The 9,531-nt window shown below is 39.7% G+C and overlaps 1 non-coding gene across 1 annotated transcript; it reads left to right on the top strand.

The window, feature by feature from the left end:
• The first annotated feature begins 5,301 nt into the window (after positions 1-5,301).
• Positions 5,302-5,409, top strand: LOC127134121 (small nucleolar RNA R71). Its single transcript, XR_007807889.1, has one exon. It is a non-coding gene; the product is annotated as a small nucleolar RNA R71 (small nucleolar RNA).
• The last annotated feature ends 4,122 nt before the right edge of the window (positions 5,410-9,531 follow it).

Raw genomic sequence — 9,531 nt, 5'->3', positions numbered from 1 at the left:
AAGTCACTGAAACTCTTGTGGTTGAAGGTGTACTCTACCCCAAACAATCTGAAATTAATATATCCTCCATCACTGGCGTGACCGACATAGGGCTCGTAGATAAGCAAGCTTAGAAACTCCAAAGTCAGGTTCCTGTAAGTCACGTGCATAGCATCAGTATATTCATCCCATTGTAACTGATTGCACAAGTGTCTGACACTAGGCTCAATGCCTAATGCCTCCATGCAGCTCGAGTCAGGATATCTGGTAGGCAGCATTGGGGGCTGTGAAAGTATGGCGTAGCGCTGTTCTTGAACTGGGTCATGAAAGATTACTGGCATGGTGTCGATATTCTCCATTCCTGAAAAGTTAGATTAGAAACAGAGGACACCTGAAATCGCAAATATTATAACTGTTAGTCTCCACATAGGTATACATATATATAAAAACAAAAAATGTAAATTGAAAATAGTAAAAAGTAAAGGAAAAGAAATCATGGGTTGCCTCCCATGCAGCGCTTGTTTAACATCTTTAGCTTGACGATTCGAACTTTATACGTTAGAGGTAGGAACTGGATGGTCGGCCAGAGTTTGGTCATGACATTCTGTGGGGATGTCACCTCCTTGGTATTGCTTCAGTCTTTGTCCATTTACCACAAACGAATTACAAGAGTTGTTTCGGATTTCAACTGCTCCAAATTTTAGGATTTTGGAAACCTCAAAGGGGCATGTCCATCTCGAACGCAGCTTACCTGGAAAAAGTCGTAATCTCAAATTGAAGAGAAGAACAGAGTCGCCTATATTAAATTCCTTCTTTACAATCCTTTTGTCGTGCCAAGCTTTCGTTCTCTCTTTGTATATAACGGCATTCTCGTAAGCGTTCTGGCGAAGTTCCTCCAATATGTGAATATCAAGGATTCGCTTCTTGCCAGACGCTAGGTAATCCAAATTTAGGGTCTTGATGGCCCAATATGCCTTGTGCTTGAGTTCGAAAGGTAAATGGCATGACTTCCCGTAGACCAACTGGTATGGTGTAGTTCCAATAGGGGTTTTGTAAGCAGTTCTGTAAGCCCACGGTGCTTATGTCAGCTTTTCAGACCAATCTTTTCTAGATATTGATACAGTTTTCTCCAAGATCTGCTTAATCTCTCTGTTAGAAACTTCCACTTGAGCATTACTCTGGGGGTGATATGGTGTTGCTACCCTGTGTTTCACTCCATATTTCCTTAGGAGTTTATTAAATATCCTGGATATAAAATGTGATCCACCATCGCTTATGACAAGTCGTGGAACTCCAAATCTGGGAAAGATATTATTCTTCAACATCTTGATGACTACTCTTGTGTCGTTGGTAGGTGCGGCTATAGCTTATATCCACTTGGACACATAGTCAACGGCTACTAAAATGTACTTGTTTCCCAACGAAGATGGAAAAGGTCCCATGAAATTGATACCCCAAACGTCAAATAGTTCTACTTCTTGGATGTTCTTCAAAGGCATTTCGTCACGTCTTGAGATGTTTCCAGCATGTTGGCACCGGTCACATCGGACAATATAAGCATGGACAACACGTCATAATGTCGGCCAATAAAGACCAGCTTAAAGGATCTTAGCATATGTCTTGGATGTGCTTGAGTGTCCACCATAGGGTGAAGAATGACAATGCTCTATGATGTTTCTGACTTCTTCTTCCCGGACGCAACATCAAAATATGTTATCAGTTCCTCTTTTGAAAAGGAGTGGTTCATCCCAATAGAAGTGTCTTATATCTTTAAAGAACTTCTTCTTCTGTTGATAGTTGAGGTTAGGTGGTATGATATCAGCGGCTAGATAGTTCACATAATTAGCGTACCATGGTACTCTGCTAATTTCTGAAATTGTCCCAAGGTTGGCTCTATCAGGTTCAAGGGGAGCGGTATCTATCTTAGCTATCAGTTTGTCATAGGTGAAGTCATCATTTATAGGTAAATGATCTGGCTTTAAATGCTCTAATCTGGAAAGATGGTCAACAACTACGTTTTCTGTTCCTTTTTTGTCTCTAATGTCTAAGTCGAATTCTTGTAGCAAAAGGATCCACCTGAGTAATCTAGGTTTTGCATCCTTTTTGCTCAGAAGGTAACGGATATCTGCATGGTTTGTATAGACTATAATCTTAGATCCTACAAGGTAAGACCTAAATTTATCGATTGCGAAAACTACAGCTAGGAGTTCCTTCTCTGTTGTTGTATAATTTAATTGAGTGGCATCTAGGGTTCTACTAGCGTAATATATTACGTGTAGTTTCTTATCTTTTCTTTTCCCTAAAACATCTCATATAGCAAAATCGCTAGCATCACACATTATTTCGAAGGGTTTAGTCCAATCCGGGGTTTGAGGAATGGGTGTTGAAATTAATGCTTGTTTTAAACGGTTAAAGGCTTCGATGCATTTTTCATCGAAAATGAATTCGATGTCTTTCATTAGAAGGCCGGTCAGGGGTTTCGTTATTTTAGAGAAGTCTTTTATGAAGCGTCGGTAGAAACCGGCGTGTCCAAGGAAACTACGGACTTCTCTAACTGTCTTAGAAGGGTTGAGGTTCTCTATAACTTCTATCTTTGCTTTATCAACCTCAATGCCTCTTTCAGATATTATATGTCCTAACACTATGCCTTCTTTAACCATAAAGTGGCATTTCTCCCAGTTTAACACAAGGTTAACTTCTACTCATCTCTCTAGGATTTTCTCAAGGTTAATGAGGTAGTCTTCAAAGTCTAATTCACACACCGAGAAGTCATCCATGAATACTTCCATGATTTCGTTGAGATAATCTGCGAAGATTGACATCATACAACATTGGAAAGTGGCTAGTGCATTACAGAGTCCAAACGACATTTGTCTATAAGCAAACGTTCCGTAAGGACGGGTAAAGGTTGTTTTCTCTTGATCCTCGGGGTGTATGGGTATTTGGAAAAATCCAGAATATCCATCAAGATAACAAAAGTAAGAGTGTCTGGCAAGACGCTCCAGCATTTGATCTATGAATGGAAGGGGGAAATGGTATTTCCTAGTTGCCTTATTGAGCTTCCTATAATCTATGCACATACGTCATCCGCCTTCTATGCGTTTAACGACATGCTCTCCCTTCTCGTTCTACACGACTGTGATGCCTCCCTTCTTAGGTACCACATGTACAGGACTTACCCACTTACTATCAGAAATCTGATAGATTATGCCAGCTTCCAGCAGTTTAAGGACTTCCTTCTTCACCACCTCGCTCATTACAGGGTTGATTCGTCACTGATGTTCTCTAGAAGGTTTTGAATCCTCCTCTAATGAGATCCTCTGCATACATACGGATGGGCTAATACCTTTTAAATCAGAGATGTTGTACCCTAAAGCAGAGGGGTATCTTCTTAAAACATTCAAGAGTCGATTCGTCTCGTCTTGGTTTAAGGTGGCACTAACTATTACTGGGTGGTTCATTCCTTCATCCAAAAACTCATATCTTAGGTTCTTGGGTAGTTCCTTAAGTTCTTGAGCTGGTTTTTGAGAATTAGGTGAAGGGTCTGGAGTAAGGTCCAAACATTCGTTAGTGTGAGGTTCTGTTTCCTCTAGCTCGTCATCTTTTCCATTCGGGTTTGAAAATGGTTCGATCTTAGGTTCTCCTTGATCAAATTCTCTTATGCACTCATCTATGATATCGATCGCATAACATGCGTCTCCTAGAATTGGTGCCATCAGGAATTTCAAAAGAATGAACTCAATCTTTTCATCCCCTACTTCAAAGGTTAATTTCCCTCTTTTGACATCTATTATAGGTCTGGCTGTTGATAAGAATGGTCTACCTAAAAGGATAGGGATATCTTCGTCTTCTTTGATATCCATGACCACGAAGTCTGTTGGGACATAAAGTTGATCGATCCTAACTGGGATGTCTTCTAAAATGCCTACAGGATACTTAACAGACCTATCGGCTAATTGTAGGGTCATCTTAGTTGGTTGTAATTCTCCTAAGTTTAACCTTTTACATATAGCTAAGGGCATTAAACTCACACTAGCACCTAAGTCTAGGAAAGCTTTGTCGATCACATGACTCCCTAAAATGCAAGGTATAGAAAAACTACCAGGGTCTTTCTCCTTCTTAGCAAGTTTGTCCTCGGAAATAAAATTGCATTCCAAAGGTTTTGGATCGTCAAGCCTACGCTTGTTGGTTAAGATGTCTTTGAGAAATTTGGCGTAAGACGGAATTTGGGTGATAGCTTCGGTGAAAGGAATCTCTACATGAAGCTTTTCTATCACTTTTATAAATTTTTGGTATTGGTTGCTAATTTTGGTTTGTTTAAGTCTTTGCGAATATGGGATTGGTGGTTTGTACGGGGGTGGTGGTTTGTAAGTTTTATCCTTGGCTTCCCCCTCTTGGTTGGTTTGTTTCTCGGATTCCTCCGGTTCCTCTTCTTGGTTGGTAGGTATATAAGTTTTGGACTAGCTCATTGTTGGGTTATGAGGCCCTTCGTATGCGGTCCCACTTCGTAACGAGATAGCGTTATCTTGCCCTCGAGGGTTTGGTTGAGGTTGTCCAGGAAATTGGCCTCCAAGTGTAGTTTGTGGGGCTTGGTTTTGTGCTACCTGTGAGATCTGGGTTTCAAGCATCTTGTTGTGAGTGATTATCTGATCAACCTTGGTTCCTAATTGTGTTATCAGTTCGTTTACGTGAATGTTCTGGTTTAGGAATTATTTATTTTGCTAAGTCTGGCCCGATATAAAGCTCTCCATGATCTTCTCAAGGTTAGACTTCTGGGGCACAGCTTGCATAGGTTGGTTTAGTTTTTGGGCTTGATAACCTTGCGGTCTCTAAGGTGCATGATTTTGGATAGGGTTCTGGTTTTTATAGGAGAAGTTCGAATAATTCTTCCATCCAGGGTTGTAGGTGTTTGAAAATGGGTTACCTTGGGCGTAATTCACTTGGTCGGTATTCAGTTCGTTCAAAAGGTTACACTCCGCCGATTTGTGTCCTTTAGATCCACAGAGTTCACACTCTGTGTGGACTACTGCTACGGTGTTAGTGTTTGTAGACATATGTTCGATCCTAAGGGCTAAAGCGTCCATTTTCGCCTGCATCATGTCTAGAGAGCTTACCTCATGTATTCCACCTTGGGTCTCCTTTTTCTCTATTAATGCTCGTTCAGTTCCCCATTGGTAATGGTTTTGTCCCATATCCTCAATTAGGTCACAAGCTTCTGGATAAGGTTTGTTCATCAGAGCGCCACCTGCGGCAGCGTCGATGCTCATCTTGGTGTTATAATGGAGTCCATTGTAGAAGGTATGAACGATCAACCATTGTTCTAGGCCATGGTGTGGACAGACTCTTAATAGCTCTTTATATCTCTCCCAAGCTTCAAAAAAGTGATTCTCCTTGGTTTTAAGCAAATCTAGTTATTTGGTTTCGAAGAACAACACTCTTACTAGGGGGAAATATCTAGCAAGGAATACTCTCCTAAGGTCTTCCCAGGTAGTTATTGAATTAGCTGGAAGTGAATCTAGCCATGAACGCGCTCTATCTCTGAGGGAGAAAGGAAATAATCTTAAACGGATCACATCGGGTGAAGCGCCGTTAGATTTAAAGGTGTCGGCTAGTTGGATAAAAACTTTTAAATGTTGATTTGGCTTCTCAGTAGCGAGACCCGCGTATTGGTTTTGTTGCACTAATTGCAACAAAGACGGTTTTAGTTCGAAATTGTTAGCAGGAATAAGGGGGTTTACTATACTCGAACTAGGTTCCTCATCAGAGGGTTGGGCAAATTCCTTAAGAGGTCGCCGATCGCGATTCTCGGCCATAGCTTTCTTAATTCGAATGAGTAAGAGGTGTGTACGAGTATAACGTTCGGGTTTCGCTAAAGGATCTACTAAATTTCTGGTACTACGGGTTCTTCGCATTTACCGGCTAATAATGCCTTAGTCTATACGGTGTAACAACAGGGTACAAAATTTGATGAAGATGGTCCCCGGCAACGGCGCCAAAAACTTGATCGTGTTGATTCGCAAGTGCACGAATTACGTCAAAGTAATATAAAAGAATATCGATCCCACAGAGACCAATCGACAATATATCGATTACTATCATTACATTGTTTATCTAAGGCGATGTAAAAGAGATATTGGGTTTGCAAAATAATAGTTAATAATAAATGCAGGTAAAGACAGGTTGAATGTATCTCACGTCGGTTAAGTGATGTTTTGATTGTCTAAATAGCATTACTTATGAGACAATATTTTCTACTCTTGAAAAGAATCCATTTAATAGGAACTGTCGCTTTCGCGTATTCAGAACCGAGTTTACCCTTAAATTAAGGCATTTTATTGTCACTTATAAAAGGTGCGCAGAACGCTAAAGTAGTAAACTTATTTTTAAGAAATGAGACTCGTAAACTTAGTTGAAAAGTGATTTTGATTTGGAAAGTTTACCCAAGGAGTTTCCTGATTTTAAATCTATTAACGCGTCCGAAAACAGTTTCAAAAATAGTTTTTCCTTAAAGTGATAAAAAATCCTAGTTACTAAGCCAGGGTGCTTTCCCACTCCTCGAATAATTAAAACTAACTAAGTTTGTTTTAGAAAACTCAAGTTAAAAATCAAAACAGCCTTTAAAGTATTTCTACAGACTCAATATGTGAAACATTACTTTAACCGCGATCCTTACATTCTAACCTTTAAAAGATTTAGCCAGACATGGTAACACAAACAAACACGACGGTATTAATCATGATGAAAAAAGTTTGTTTTAGAATGTGAGGCGTGGAGAGCGAGTAAAGTGCGTAAAGTAAATAAAGTAAAGCGAGTGCAGAAAGTAAATAAAGTAAAGCGAGTGCGGAAAGTAAATAAAGTAAAGCGAGTGCAGAAAATAAATAAAGTATAGCGAGTGCGGGAAATAAAAAGAAGTAAAGTGAGTGCGGAAAATAAATAAAGTAAAGCGAGTGTGGAAAATAAATAAAGTAAAGCGAGTGCGGAAAATAAATAAAGTAAAGCGAGTGCGAAAAATAAATAAAGTAAAGCGAAGACAGAAAGTAAATAAAATAAAAGCGATGCGGGAAATAGATAAATAAAGCGATAAATAAGAACCTGCTCCAAATGGAGGCTTCGATTCTGGTACAAAAATAAACCTCCGACTCCTGAAGCTAAAGACGACAACAACTCGAAGTGACCCAACTCAATCTCACTAAGGTGCGATAACCCCCCAATGTGACGGATTATCGCTATTACAAATGATAAATATATGCTTAGTGTTGTAAAACTAAGTTGGATGCTTTGAAAGTGAAATGGAACGAACTATTTGTAGAGCATTTCAGCAGCTTGCAAAGTACATGGGGCCCTCCAACTTCTCCTTAGTGGGAACGTGATTACCAAAGGTGGCTCCCGCCATCCCTTAATGGTGCCCGCCATGTGTGTAAATGGGGAAGATCATGGGAACGTGGCAGTTACCTCCTAGTTGAGGGTTGATGACTCATGGCTCCTCCTATAACGGCCGCCATGTGCAACGCCATGTGTGTAATTTCGCCGAAAAACCCTAATTTTAGGTCTTTTTGCTTCGTTTCTTCCAAAAGAGTATGAAAGTGCTAAATATCTGAAAACAAGATAAAAGAGAGCATAATACAAACAAAATGATAATAAAATCCTAATAAACATGTGAAATCCGAGTCAAAAACGCGGTGTAATTCAGTGTGATCAAATTCTCCCACACTTAAACATTTGCTTGTCCTCAAGCAAAACTCTTTATAGTTTATGCAAGAAAAACAGTATCAACTAGAGTTAATTCGAGGCAAAAAGACTTACGAGTTCATTCAAGGAATGTATCGATAGGTACTAACGAATCGAACTCAGGATATTGTAGTGACACTTCCCACAATTGCGGTCGTAGGCTTCGTTCCTATACAAATCAATCCACATCACCCCACCATACCTAAGCCTTCTTTTCGTTTTCTTAAAGTCCTTTTCATTCATGTGCAATCACATTAAGCCTGTTATTCGTACATACTCATAGTAAAGTGATCGGTTAGTGATTATGATCTTAAGCATGGGGCTTTGGTATATAAGTTGGTATAACCCTTTTATTCAACCCAATTTGCAGTTGTGGGGGATTGGATCGTAATCCACCCTACCAAGTTCAGCACCAGATATCACTGAACCAACAAACAAATAGGCTTATTATTTTATTTTTCTAAGCATGGGGCTCCGGTACATAAATTGGTGTAACCCCTTTATTTAACCCAATTTGCAGTTGTGGGGGATTGGATCGTAATCTACCCTACCAAGTTCAGCACCAGATACCTCTGGACCAACAAACAAATAAGCTTATTTGTATATAATTTTTCTTCTGCATGTTTCGCATATGTCTTTATTTTGCTGGGTTAAATGACCGTGTGAGAGTCACCTAGCCCGAATTTTCATGCGATTTAAGAACAAAGCAGGAATTTTTGTGATCATTCATTTATTTTCATCGGTCCTCTACGTAGAGCATGCTTAAGCCGGAGCTGACTGCAAGGATAAACTACTTAAGGACTTATTTGAAACAAAAATTAGGGCTACAACATATGGGGTATCGGGATCGACTCTTATAATCATGAAGCCTAAGGTGTTAAGACAATATTGGGATCGACTCTTCCCCTGTTTTGAGTTTATCCTTGATATGTTCATCCTAACCGGTGATGGATATTCTCATCTTTCATATTTCACCCAGTAGAAAGGGTAGTTATAATCCCTATTTTCATTCCCCAGAGAGTTAATCCTTGATATGTTCATCCTAACCGATGACGGGTTCCTTCTCTTTACGGTCTTCTACCCAGTAACCGGTAGTTATAAATCCTGCTTTTCATTCCCCTTTGCAGAGTTTATCCTTGATATGTTCATCCTAACCGGTGACAGGTACTCTCTCTTGGGGTATTTTATCCAGTAACTGATAGATGTAATTCCTATTCCTTCCTCACAGAGTTTATCCTTGGTATGTTCATCCTAACCGATGACAAATTTTCTCTTTGATGGTATTCTATCCAGCATTTGATAGATGTAACTCTTACTTTTTGTTCAGTGAGTATATCCTTGATATGTTCATCCTAACCGATGACTCATATCCTCCTTAACATCCCTAGGCAAGTCTACCCTTGATATGTTCATCTTAATCGATAATGGATTTTCTTTCCTTTGAGTTTATCCTTGATATGTTCACTTTAACTGGTGACAAATATTCTCATCTTTGGTCTTCTGCCCAGTAACTGGTAGTTGGAAATCCAATTTCTGTAGTTCTCCCCAGCAAGGTTATTCCTACCCAGTAACCGGTAATGAATATTCCCTCCTGGCGTTTCCCAGCGAGCCATCCTTGATATGTTCATCCTAACCGGTGATGGATGAACTCTCTATCAGATTTTTATTATCTCCTTACCCAGTAACAGGTAGGGGATAATAGATTTCTGCTCCTCCTGTGTTGAAATTTATTTATTTCCCAGTTGAGTTGAGTGCGTATTTCCTTAGTGAAATCGCTTTTCCTGCATGATTCAAGTATGTCGGTTTTATCCTGATCTACTCGTT

Source organism: Lathyrus oleraceus, chromosome 3 (genome assembly GCF_024323335.1).
Source record: "Lathyrus oleraceus cultivar Zhongwan6 chromosome 3, CAAS_Psat_ZW6_1.0, whole genome shotgun sequence".
NCBI classification, from domain to species: Eukaryota; Viridiplantae; Streptophyta; class Magnoliopsida; order Fabales; family Fabaceae; genus Lathyrus; species Lathyrus oleraceus.
The sequence above is the reverse complement of the archived record's forward strand: the minus strand, read 5'-3'. Positions and strand labels throughout refer to the sequence as shown.